Genomic DNA, 14,470 nt, shown 5'->3' with positions numbered 1-14,470 from the left:
CATGTTTCTTTATATTTCTATAATGTGAGCAGGGCTCATGTATCCCCCCCACCACCAGCCTTTAAAAGGGTGTTTTGTTTTGTTTCAAATATGTGGTAGGATATAATGTGATATTAAAGTTTGCTCAAAAATAAGCATTCAGGATTTCACTGTGAGAATTAAATTTGAATCTTTTTTTATCGGTTATTTTTTTCCCCGCAGTGAAAATGCCTCTAAGGATAATAGTATGTTGTTATATACTTAGTCCTGTCTTGGGATTTTATTTTTATTTCTCTATTAAAGTATAGTTTAACAATGTTAAAGTAGTTCAGGCTGTACAACCTAGTAGTAATCTGACCTGTCTATACATTGTGCTATGCTCCCCTCAAGTGTAGTTACCATGTCACCATACAACACTATTATGATACCATTGACTATATTTTCCATGTTGTACTTTTCATCCCTGTGACTAATTCAGTGACTGGAAGCCTATACCTCCTGCTCCTTCACCCATTTTGCCCATTTCTCCTCTACATCACGTATTTCTGTTAGGGAATCTTATTTTCAACAGGGAACAGGAGGGTGTCCAGTAATTAGTCTCCTGGCATTTAGAAGGAAAGTTCTGATAATTTTGAAAACTTTCTCTTCCATTCTGATTTATATTAACACCTAACAGAAACAATCTATTAAGCAAATGTAAAAGACCAGCAAATAAACACCTGCCTACTGACTTTGTCCTTTCCTTTTGGAAGCCTCTCTGAACCTGTTCTGTAGTTGCAAGGGGAGCTCTGTTGCTTTTGCAGATGCTAGTTAATCTCTTGTCTACAAACACAAAGGAACCTGTGCAGTTCTGGGCTTGTATTAATAATTTACTTTAAAAGATTTATTTCAGAGAGCATGAGCATGAGAAGGAAGGGCAGAAGGAGAGAGAATCTCAAGCAGACTCCTCACTGAGCCAAGAGCCCAATGTGAGGCTGGGGCTCCATCTCAAGATGCTGAGATCACAAACTGAGTGGAATCCAAGAATTGAATGTTTAACTGTGTCATCCAGGCATCCCAGTATTTATAGGTACATTCTTGTATGGGACTAAAATAGTAATGGCTCAAGAATATTTTCTGCTTTGTGAGATATTTCCAAATTATTGGTTCCTTCATTGACTATAAATATTCATACTTTACCCCATTCCAATGAACAGCTATATAGGTCCCACGGTTTGTAATATTACAATCATACAAAAGAACAACTAGTATAGCATCAAAAAGGAAAGTAATATATCTCCACCAAATATATTTTTGAGAAAACTGATGTATACAGTCATGGTTATAGGCGCTGGGAATAAAGTAACAAGACAGATCAAAAAAATTTACCATGTACACATGAAGCTTACAATCAATGTTACATGTAGTGTGGGACACACATACTTAAGTGGACCTTGTCAAACCCTACCTCTGCCCCAAAACAAAAATACTGGCATAGGGCTCTTTTTTTCTTTGCTCTCAAGGCATCTTGAATTCTACTCATTACATTTATCAAATTGGACTGAAATTGTTATCCCATTCTAGACTTTGTAGGTAAGAAATCTTTATATTATTTCTTAATGTAATACCTATAATAGGGTAGAGGGTTTCATATTTTTTAATGGAATAAGTGATTCCACTTGCTTTCACTGTTCATGGTTATTGCTTAATTATATAACCTTCTAAAAACAGCCAAAATTCTAATGCCTTCTCAAAAAATTTTCCCATCCCTAGTCATTGCTGTCACCTGAAACTCCATCTACTGTTCACCCTTTTAACTTACAGAGAGTTCTTGTTCTACAACTAATAATTTTTTTCTTTGTGACTTCTTAGAGAACATGAATCTTGTTGATTGAGATCATTACAACTACCCTTTTAAAAAGCTATTAGTGGTAGGGGCACCTGGGTGTCTCAGTTAAGTATGTTCCTTCAGTTCAGTTCTGGGATCAAGCCCTGCCTGGGGCTCTCTGGTCCTGAGGGAGCCTGCTTCTCCTTGTTCATCTGGCTGCTGCTTCCCCTGCCTGTGTGCGTCCTCTCTCTCTGTTAAATAAATAAGATCTTAAAAAAAATAAAAAGCTATTAGTGATAATGAATCTTGATGTAAACTAGATGTTCTTTGAATAATAAAATAATTCTACATCTGCTTTATTGTATTTGTGATACTAAAAACATGAAATGTTAAGATGATAAACTAAGTGAAAAAATATAAAACCTCTTGAACATAGACTCCATGCTTAATGAAACAAATGAAGTAAGATTGAATTGTTGTTCATATTTACCTGTTCACTGTAAAATAGGAAGATCAGTGCCTTAGTAAGTTATAGTATTTTTTCTTTTTCTTTTCTTTTTTTGCTAAGGTTTGCATTTTCATGTAAGAGCCTCAACTGCTCTTCTAATCTTACATTAAGCAGAAAAGATAAAAAGAAATTTATAAAATACCACTTAAGGTAAAGAATTAAGTTTTGCAAACAGGAACAATCTTCCAGACAGTAAGTCCGAGGAAAAGAGAACCGATTTGAACTTCATTTTAAAGATCCTCTGCTAACCTGTGATCCAGCCACATAAAGAATTATATTCTGTACATGACACAGGGGTCAACAAATGGGAGCATAAAACTAATTTTAGATATCATTGGCTAGACCAGCACTAAGCCAATATTTGAAGGATATTTTTTGCAAGTAATCCTTTTTTTTTTTTTTTTCTTTAGGCCCTTACTTTTAGTCATTTTCTATTGACCTCTATCTCTTCCCAAGGTCTTGTGTTCTTTATCTTGATGTCTTTAATTAAGTTTTCTACTTCTCACCCTTATTGCCTCATCTTAGAGGCATTAGTAAACAAAAATACATCAGATGCAGACTTCCTGAAGGCTGGACAATCACATTCTTGTGTGCGTGCGTGCGTGTGTGTGTGTTAGGTTAATCACCATACAGTACATCATTAGTTTTTGATGTAGTGTTTCAAGATTCATTGTTTACATATAACACCCGGTGTTCCATGCAATATGTGCCCTCCTTAATACCCACCACCAGGCATACCTAATTCCCCATACCCTCCCTTCCCGAAATCCTCAGTTTGTCTCTGAGTTCACAGTCTCTCATAGTCTGTCTCCCTCTCCCATTTCCCCCAACTCACTTCTCTGCTCCATCTCCCTATGACCTCCGTGCTATTCCTTATGTTCCACAAGTAAGCGAAACCATATAATAGACTTTCTCTGCTTGACTTATTTCACTCATTAAGCTAAGTCTTAACAATTTTACCAAAATTAGAAACCAGAGGTCTACTTTGCAAACCGTTGTTCTCTGATCTTAGCTTGCAAAGTTCAAGACCTCTTTCCATACAATCTAAATTGTCTAACTTCCGATTATGTCTGAACCTACAAATCTACATACAAGAATTTTTATTTTTGGACTTTATTTTTGGATTTTGGATTTTATTTTTGGATTGTATATTTAAATACTAATTTAATGTTAAAATTATGACATTCTGGAATCAAAAAGCTAACCTGTAATTTTCTTTAATTACATTAATATTAGAACACAGAAAATTATGAAATAATCTATAATTATGTAGAAATGTAAAGTTTATCCATTAGAATAGTGAAATAGAAAAAGATTTTAGATGCTACAAAAGCATAAGATGTCTAAAGTTGTATACATACAAGGAAACCAAAATTAAAGTAAATAAATCCAATAGTATTAGTTCTTCTTTAGGAAATACTTAGGAAGTATAGTCATATATAGCAGTGATAGTGTAGGAAGACTTTCACTGAAACTTGAACTACTAAACACATGCTTTCAGGTAGGTTTTTGCCTTCTATTTGATGGTCTTTATCTACTGTAGGAAAATAGATTAAAGGACAAAATACAACATTTCAAGAAAGTTGTATATTTGAGAAAAACTCTTTTTGCACAAATAATTTCTCTAATTTCTTAATTTAGTGTTAATAGCATATGGGAACCTAAAAATATTGGGGACCAAAGAAAATTGAAGGTATAATCTGAACCATTCCTCTTAAATGTAGTATCGATTCTTTAATTAGACCTTATTTATAACTGCAAGACATTTACTTGTATAATTGTGGTAAGAACACTTAACATGAGAGCTACCACTTTATAGGCAGAATTGATGCAACATAGTTTCAGGTGTACAACATAATGATTTGATATTTGTATACACTACAAACTTACCATAGTAAGTCAGTCTACTACATTTTTTTCCTTGTTATGAGAACTTTAAAGATTTACTGTCTTAGCAACTTTCAAATATGTGATACAGTATTATTGACTACAGTTGTTCTATTGTATAGTACATCCCCATGACTTGCTCATTTTACAGCTACAGGGTTGTACCTCTTGATCCCTTTTACCTATTATAACCATCTCTCAACCCTCTACCTTTTAGCATTCATCAGTCTATTCTCCGTATTCAAGTTTGGTTTTGTTAATTTGTTTTTTTAATATTCCACACATAAATGAAATCCTATGATATTTGTCTTCTGTTGTCTGATTTACTTCACTTGGCTTAATACCTCCTGGCTCCATCCATGATGTCACAAATGGGAAGATTTAATTCTTTTTTTAATGGCTGAATAATATTTCTCTCTGTGTGTGTGCATGTTCTATTTTATCTGTTTTTCCATGGACGAACACTTAGGTTGTTATTGTGCCTTGACTATTGTAAAACTAAAATAAGTATGAGAGTGCAGATATCTTTTTGGGTTAGGTTTTTGTTTTGTTTTCAGATAAATACCCAGAAGTGGAATTGCTGAATCATCTGGTAGTTTAATTTTTTGAGGGACCCTCCATACTGTTTTCAATAATGGTTATACCAAGTTACATTCCCACCAACACTTTTCTCCGTATCCTCACCGATTGTTATTTCTTGTCTTTTTTTTTATTTTTTATTTTTTATTTTTTATTTTTTTTTTAAAGATTTATTTATTTGACAGAGAGAAATCACAAGTAGACAGAGAGGCAGCCAGAGAGAGAGAGAGAGGGAAGCAAGCTCCCCGCCGAGCAGAGAGCTCGATGCGGGACCCGATCCCAGGACCCCGAGATCATGACCTGAGCCGAAGGCAGCGGCTCAATCCACTGAGCCACCCAGGTGCCCCTATTTCTTGTCTTTTTGATGATAGCTATTCTAATATGTGTCAGGTGATATCTCATGGTTTTGATACGCATTTTCCTGATTAGTGATGTTGAGCATCTTTTCAGGTGTCTGGTCATCTATAGATCTCTGGAGAAATTTGAAGTCTTGTCCTCTGCCCATTTTTTGGATCGAAAAAATTTTTTTTAGATTTTATTTATTTATTTGACAAAGAGTGAGGACAAGTAAGGGGAGCAGCAGGCAGAGGGAGAGGGAGAAGCAGGCTTCCCACCAAGCATGGAGCCAGAGGCAGGCCTTGATACCAGGACCCTGGGATCATGACCTAAGCCTAGGCAGCTACTTAACCAGCTGAGCCACCCAGGTGCCCCTGGCTTAAATTGTTGTTTTAATTGAGTTGTGTGAGTTCTTTATGGATTTTGCATGTTAACCCTTATTAGATATAATACCTAACACATGTTAAGGTGAGAATTATTTCCTTGTGGTTTTGAGTTGTATTTCCTTGATGACTAATGAAGTTCAGCATCTCTTCATATACCTATCAGTATCTGTATGTCTTCTTTGGTGAAAGGTCTCTTTAGTCCTTTCCCTACTTTTTTTTTTTTTTTAAGATTTTATTTATTTATTTGACAGACAGAGACCACAAGTAGGCAGAGAGGCAGAGAGAGTGGGGGAAGCACGTTTCCTGCTGAGCAGAGAGCCTGATGCAGGGCTTGATCCCAGGACCCTGAGATCATGACCTGAGTGGAAGGCAGAGGCTTTAACCCACTGAGCCACCCTGGTGCACCAGTCCTTTCTCTACTTTTTAACTGGATTATTTATGTCTTTGCTATTGAGTTGTGGCTGTTCTTTCTGTGCTTTAGATAGTAATTTAGATATTATCAGACCTATGGTTTGCAAATGTTTTCTCCTACTCTGCAGGTTGCTTTTTCACTTTTTTGAAGGGCTCCTTTTGATTTGCAGAAGCTTTTTAGTTTGATGTCATACTTGCTAATCTTGCTTTCTGATGCTTGTATTTTCTGATGCCCAATGTCCTGAGGTTTTCTCCTTAAGTTTTCCTCTAGGAATTTTACAGTTTCAGGTCTTAGATTTAAAACTCCAGTCCATTTTCGCATTGATTTTTGTGCATGGTAGAAGGTAAGGGCCTAATTTCATTCTTTTTGTTGTGGATCAGCTTTTTGACTAATTATTGAAGACTGTACTTTAGTCATTGCATATTCTTGGCACCTCAAATATCAGTTGAATATATATATAGAGAGATATATATATATGTGTGTGTGTGTGTATATATATATATATATATATATATATATATGTGTATTTTGGGGCTCTTCTCTGTTCTGTGTATGTTCAGTCATATATATGGTCTATGTGTTTTTATATACCATTTATACCATTCTGTTTTAATCTATAGCTTTGAAATATAGTTTGAAATCAAGTGTGATGCCTCTAGCTTTTTTGTTCTTAAAATTATGTTTGCTATTTGGGGGTCTTTTGTTGTTCCATAGAAATTTTAATAACTTTTTCTATTTCTGTAAATAATGCCATTAGGATCTTAATAGGGATGGCATTGAATCTGTAGATTGAACATTTTAACAATATTATGAGTAGTATGAACATTTTAACAATATTAGGTCTTAAAATTCATGAATACAATAGGTCTTTCCTGGTATCTGTGTCTCTAATTTCTTTCAACAATGACTTGTAGTTCTCAGTGCAACATTCTTTTACCTCCTTGAATAAATCCATCTTAAATATTTTATTCTTTTTGATGCTATTGTAAATAGGATCATTTTGTTCACTTCTTTGCTGAAGAGTATAAGTAGACCTGACTTGGAATCAGAAGGTTACAAATGAAAATAACATAATCAGCAAAATTGTCCTTAGCCCAAACTCTCACAGCACCACTAGAACTTTGAAAACTCCAAGTATTGAAGTTTTTAGATCCCTTAAAAACTGTACAGGAGTAGTTCATATTTTTTCCTGGATTTTTCAGATACATAAATCATATTTTTAATAACAAAATTAATTATGTTAAAATGGTATTTAGTCACAAAAATTATAGTTTAACTATTATAGAATATATTAATTAGCATTTGCTGCTGTGTCAAGTCTAAGATTTCAGTGAATTAAAACAAATACTTATGATTCATGGTACATAAAGGCTATGGGCCAAGTGCAGCTCTATTCCATGGATTTTCTCATTCCTAAACCCAGGCTGAAAGCTTACTCTATAAAGGCTTGTTGGTTTTAGGCACAGAGTGAAAATTCAAGATGAAACAACTTACTGCATTTAAACTAGTTGATTAGGAATATATCATATCCTTATGCTTATAATGGCCAACGCAAGTCACGATATTAAGCCTAAAAATCAGACCATTGGAAAGAAAGCGTAAATAACTTACCCTTTTATTTATACATTCTCTTCCCTTATGTGCATACACACATACACCACAGAAACCAATACACCAAGATAGTGTTACAGTCTACCCCAGATCTGGAGGTGGCTTCCCAAGTACTTTAATACCATTTCTGGGTCTACATTCCCAATAAATGCACCCAAAAAATGATGATGGATCAAGGCAGCACAGCTGCAATAAAACTTTCTATTCAGAAAAGGGAAGAATGATAATTGCGTTGGATAAATAAGGTAAGGACCTCTTACCCTGATGCTGGCAGGTGATCTTTGATTAGGCTAGATTCTTTTCCCTGAGAATAACTCCCTAGTTCACTGATGGTCTCTCTGTCATAGGCTTGTTCGTTTCTGGATCCACTCTAAAAGGACTCTGTGTCTACATATTCTTTCTTGGCTACAGCTGATACAGAGTTTGGGAAATAGATTTTCTCTGAGGGGAATAAGGAACTTTCCCATACTGCTTCCTGCTCACAGGAAACCAAGTGCCAAAGATAATTTTACAAGTCTCGCAATCAATTTTTCACCCAGGCTGATGGCAATGGAAATCTCTAGAATAAAGATTCTTCGAAAAAATCTCTTTGATCCCATCGAACTCTGCATGCCAATAGCCATAATATTTTTTTTTGAGAATTGCTTTACTCTGAAGACATAATTAAATATACTTTGAACTCTTCCAACTTTTGACTTTTGACTTTTGTGGGACCAAGCAATTTGTCTCTTCCCTGAACTATTTTAGCCAACTGAAAGCTTTCACTGGAACCATCTCAAAAAAGGAGACTTTCTCCTGAGCTTGAGTTTTACCCAGGATGAATTTTAATCAGCTTTAATAGCCCAAAGTATGTTTCTTTTTTATTCTTTTCTCTGATCATAGATGTAAAACAGTCCCATTTTGAAACTTTACTAGTCTCAATATCTGGGCTTATTTTCTCTAATGCCTATTTTCAAATAGTCATTATTTTGAGTTTATCAATTATGGAAATGACCAATTTATGCTAGGAACATACTGCACCAAACCTGTGTGCCCAAAGTTAAAATTTCATTAAGTGAATTTTCTGCCTTCCAGATTATCATCAGAAAGAGTTAAACCATACTGCATAATAATGGTTGACTTTTTTTCCTTTTTCCCAAAATGACTCCAAATACAGCCTGCAGCCCAGCACTAGTTTTTCCATTTTGTTCTTAATAGTGAAACCCTAGTGTTTGGTACCAATTCTAATGGCTTTTGCTCTCCAAACAACTCCAGAATCTCAGTGGCTTACAAGAATTGAGTATTTCTTGCTCTCCTTCTATGAAGATTACAGTCAGCTCCACTCACTGGTCTCCTTCAAAAACCCAGGTTGAGGCAACAGCTTCTCTTTACCTTCAGGAAGATGGTAGAAGCCAGGGACTCAGCTTAACCATGAAGTTCTATTCAAAGGTTCGATTTTGAAGGATGCATCATTCTATTACTTGTTGACATTTCATCAAAGTAATTTGTGTGGCCAACCCTGATGGTGGCTAGGGAAAGTTAATGCAAAAGCAAGAGGGGATGTAAATATTTGGGAACAGAAATACAATCTTACTCCATTATGTTAACCTTCCTGTATTTTGAGCAAGGTTTTTGTAGACCTCCAGAGAGAATGTTGTAGAGAGACTAATACATTGAATGGGAAGAGGGATAATCAGATCCGTAAGATCTGATTTGAGATATTTTAGACTGGTAACTCTGTGCTAAATATGTTAGGTAGTTTAAGCTTGAGAAAGAACTGGGTACTATTTTTTAACCGCTTTTTTTTTTTTTTCAGATTGACAATAGAGAAAAATCTTTATAAACAATGCTGTTGCTTTCAGAGCTTTGGCAGATTAAGGATTGTGTCATAAGGGAGAAAGAGGAGAGAATTTCTTTCTCTGGGCCGCAGCCCACCTCCCCCCAGGAGTTGAAAGTTGTTAAAAGACTCAACTTCAGTCTTTCTGGAACAAAAAAATTAGAGGATAAAGAATAAAATATTCTAATAACTAAAGGATTTGTGATAGGTACCAAAAAATAACGACCTCTGCTGACCATATGTATGTTATAATATGTGAGACTAGTTTTATAACACTGGGCTGTTTTTTTTGGATAAATGGAGAAAATTCTTCGACACTATGCAAACATGTACAGGAAAGAGTGAATATACTAGTACTTGCCTTCTAGAGTTAGAGACGGGAGTCAACCATCTCTGCAACTTTTACTGTTGCTTTCAACTTTTAATTCTGCTTCCATTACATGTAAAGAATGGCATTTTCCCTGTTTTTTAGTGGCTGTTTATGCTTAATGCTCTGTATGGAAATATCCTCTCTGAAGATAAATTTTAAAAATAGATAAATGCATGGGTATAATAAATTCAGTGATGCTAAAAGCTGTTTCCTAGGAAAATGAATATTTGCACCTGCTTGATAAGATTTTGATTGAAAAATATTCTGATCACCAATTATCCCTTGAACTAGATGAATGGACTTTTGTGTTCATCATTAAGACACTATATCCAGTTTTGTTATACTTTCTGTACTCTTTAATATTTTTAGAACATTGCTTGTTTAGCAAAATAGAACAAAACAAAACCCACAAGCAAAGAAAAAGACTTCAGAAACAAATGTCAGATCTTTCACAAACTGGGGAACAGCTATTCCTTTCCTAGTTTGTTCCTTTTATTCTTGATATCAGCGAATGGATTTTATGTGCTATTTCTTGTAAGAAAGTGTTCTAGACCTACAGTAGTTTTTATAATCCTTAGGTTTTTGTTTTTTGTTTTTTGTTTGAGACAAGCTAAAGACTACAATTTGGTTCTACTCGCTTCCTGGCTCAAATTGATTACTTAATGCCTCCAAGAGTCAGAAAAGCAGAGACTGTATTATAATTATCTTGTAATTTGTTTCAATCATGAGAAAAACTGACCTAACACTGTTAAGTCAAAGGCTGATCAACATCTCCAGTAATAATTGAAAATCTCTTAATTTTCTTAAATAAGTGAGATCTTAACCTAGCTAGATTACATTAGAAACCTTATTAAGACATTTCCAGTATGTGTATGATTTCTAGTTGAAGGTATTTATGTCTTAGGAGGAAATTAAAGGAAAGGCCAAACTATGATGCTAGTTTCACTTTGCAGCCAGTATGAATAGGAGATTTATTAAGAGAAGGTAAAAAAAAAAATGCAGACATGTGTTTAGAACTCAAATTAGATCACAGAAAATATAATTAATCCTTAATGAGCCAGATTCTGTCAAACCATATTTGCTCGCATAGAAAATCAGAAGCTTATTAAACACTACAATAATTCTCTCAGGCTTGTGAGAGGGCTTATTTTAAAACTCATGACTTGGGTTCAGTTCAGAAAACAACAACAGTAAGAATCTGGGACACCTGTTGTTCAGTACAAGAGGGTCCATGCCGTGTTCCTGATCTCAAAGGGAAGGCTGTCAGCTTTTCCCTATTGAGGATGATATTCGCTGTGGGTTTTTCATGGATAGATTTTATAAAGTTGAGGAATGTTCTCTCTATGCCTATACTTTGAAGGATTTTAATCAGGAACGGATGCTCTATCTTGTCTAATGCTTTTTCTGCTTCAGTTGAGACGATCATGTGGTTCTTCTCTCTTCTCTTATTGATTTGTTCTATCACATTGATTGATTTGCGAATGTTGAACCACCCTTGCATCCCATGGATAAATCCCTCCTGGTCATGGTGAATAATGTTTTTAATGTACTGTTGGATCCTATTAGCTAGGATCTTGTTGAGAATCTTGACATCCATATTCATCAGGGATATTGGTCTAAAATTCTCCTTTTTGGTGGGGTCTTTGCCTGGTTTGGGGATCAGGGTAATGCTGGCTTCATAAAAAGAGTCTGGAAGTTTTCCTTCTGCTTCTGTTTTTTGAAACAACTTCAGAAGAAAGGTATTTTTTCTTCTTTAAATGCTTGGTAGAATTCTCCAGGGAGTCCATCAGGTCCTGGGCTCTTGTTTTTTGGGAGGCTTTAGATCACTGCTTTAATCTCGTTACTAGATATTGGTCTATTCAGGTTGTCAATTTCTCCCTTTTTCAGTTTTGGAAGTTCATAGGTTTCCAGGAATGCATTCATTTTGTCTAGGTTGCTTAACTTACTGGCATATAACTGTTGATAATAATTTCTGATGATTCTATTTCCCTGGTGTTAATCATGATCTCTCCCTTTTCATTCATAATTTTATTAATTTGGGTCCTCTCTCTTTCTTTTTGGATTAGTTTGTCCTGCGGTTTATCAATCTTATTGATTCTTTCAAAAAACCAGCTTCTAGTTTTGTTGATGTGTTCTACTGTATCTCTAGTTTCTACTTCACTGATCTCTGCTCTAATCTTGATTATTTCTCTTCTTGTATGTAAGGTTGGGTTAATTTGTTGTTGATTCTCCAGTTCTTTAGGGCATAAAGAGAGCTGGTATGTTCTGGATTTTTCCATTTTTGGGGGGTGAGGCTTTGATGGGTATGTATTTCCCCCTTAGGGCTGCCTTTGCAGTATCCCATAGGTTTTGTACTGATGTGTCTTCACTCTCATTGGTTTACATGAATTGTTTAAGTTCTTCTTTGATCTCTTGCCACTAATGTTCAACATAGTACTAGAAGTCCTAGCAACAGCAATCAGACAACGGAAAGAAGTAAAAGGTATTCAAATTGGCAAAGAAGAACTCAAACTCTCTCCGTTTGCAGATGACATGATAGTTTACATGGAAAATCCAAAAGACTCTACCCCCAAACTACTAGAATTCATAAAACAATTCAGTAATGTGGCAGGATACAAAATCAAGGTAGAGAAGTCAGTTGCCTCTTATACACTAACAATGAAAATATAGAAAGGGAAATTAGAAAATTGATTCCATTTACTATAGCACAAAGAACCATAAGACATCTGGGAATAAACCTAACCAAAGAGGTAAAGGATCTGTACTTGAGGAACTACAGAACACTCATGAAAGAAATTGAAGAAGACACAAAAAGATGGAAAAGCATTCCATGCTCATGTATCGGAAGAATAAACGTTGTTAAAATGTCTATACTGCCTAGAATAATCTATACTTTCAATGCCATCCCGATTAAAACTCCACTGGCGTTTTTCAAAGAGTTAGAACAAACAATCCTAAAATTTGTATGGAATCAGAAGAGACCCCAAATTGCTAAGGAAATGTTGAAAAAGAAAAACAAAACTGGGGGCATCATGTTGCCTGATTTCAAGCTCTAATAGAAAGCTGTGATCACCAAGACAGCATGGTACTGGCACAAAAACAGACACATAGACCAGTGGAACAGAGTAGAGAGTCCAGATATGGACCTGCAACTCTATGGTTAAATAATCTTTGACAAAGCAGGAAAAATATACAGTGGAAAAAAGACCATCTCTTCAATAAATGATGCTGGGAAAGTTGGACAGTTATGTATAGAAGAATGAAACTTGACCATTTTCTTACACCATACACAAAGATAAACTCGAAATGGATAAAAGACCTCAACATGAGGCAAGAATCTATCAAAATCCTCGAGAAGAACATAGGCAGTAACCTCTTCGACATTGGCCACAGCAACTTCTTTTAAGACATGTCCTCAAAGGCAAAGGAAACAAAAATGAAAATGAACTTTTGGGACTTTATCAAGATCAAAAGCTTCTACACAGCAAAGGAAATAGTCAATAAAGAGGCAACCCATGGAATGGGAGAAGACATTCATAAATGACACTACAAAAGGCTGATACCCAGTATCTGTAAAGAACTCCTCAAATTCAACACATACAAAACCGATAATCATGTCAAGAAATGGGCAAAAGACATGAACCAATACTTCTCCAAAGAAGACATAGAAATGGCTAACAGACGCATGAAAAAATTAGCCATCATTAGCCATCAGGGAGATTCAAATCAAAACCACATTGAGATACCACCTTACATCAGTTAGAATGGCCAAAATTAACAAGACAATAAACAACAAGTGTTGGAGAGGACACTATTGGTGGGAATGCAAGTTGGTGCAACCACTTTGGAAAACAGTGTGGAGTTTCCTTAAGAAATTAAAAATATGGGCACCTGGGTGGCTCAGTCGTTGAGTGTCTGCCTTCAGCTCAGGTCATGACCCCAGGATCCTGGGATCACGCGCTGCATCAGGCTCTCTACTCAGTGGGGAGTCTGCTTCTCCCTCTTCCACTCCCTCTGCTGTGTTGTGTCTCACTGTGTCTCTCTCTGTCAAATAAATAAATAAAATATTTTTTAAAAAAGAAATTAAAAATAGAGTTACTCTATGACTTAGCAATTGTACTGCTAGGTATTTACCCCAAAGATACAGATGTAGTGAAAAGAAAGGCCATCTGTACCCCAGTGTTCATAGCAGCAATGATCATAGTTATTAAACTGTGGAAAGAACAAAGATGCCCTTCAACAGATGAATAGATGAAGAAGTTATGATCCATATATACAGTGGAGTATTATGCCTCCATCAGAACAGATGAATACCCAACATTTGTATCAACATGGACAGAACTGGAAGAGATTATGATGAATGAAATAAATCAGGGAGAGTCAATTATCATATGGTTTCACTTGTGGAACATAAGGAATAACACAGAGGACATTGGGAGATGGAGAGGAGAAGTGAGTTGGGGGAAATTGAAGGGAGAGGCAAATCATGAGAGACTGTGGACTCTGAGAAAGAAACTGAGGGTTTTGGAGAGGAAGAGGGTGGGGGCTTGGGTGAGCCTAGTGGTGGGTATTATGGAGGGCACGTATTGCATGGAGCACTGGGTGTGGTGCATAAACAAAGAATTTTGGAACACTGAAAAAATATAAAATTAAAAAGTGCCCTTCTCAGTTTTGTTTCTTATAATGCCAGTGAGAACTCTAAATATAATTTTATCTCCATGACTGACCAACTCCATAATTTATGTGGAATCAAGCTCAAGTTCTATATTTAACTTGCAC

At 35.6% G+C, this 14,470-nt stretch overlaps 1 protein-coding gene across 1 annotated transcript in view; it reads left to right on the top strand.

The window, feature by feature from the left end:
- Positions 1-14,470, top strand: part of POU1F1 (POU class 1 homeobox 1) — a 417,327-nt gene that overhangs the window by 98,966 nt on the left and 303,891 nt on the right. The gene's annotated exons all lie outside the window — the stretch shown is intronic.

Source organism: Mustela nivalis (assembly GCF_964662115.1).
Source record: "Mustela nivalis genome assembly, chromosome: 1".
Classification (NCBI taxonomy): domain Eukaryota; kingdom Metazoa; phylum Chordata; class Mammalia; order Carnivora; family Mustelidae; genus Mustela; species Mustela nivalis.
The sequence above is the reverse complement of the archived record's forward strand: the minus strand, read 5'-3'. Positions and strand labels throughout refer to the sequence as shown.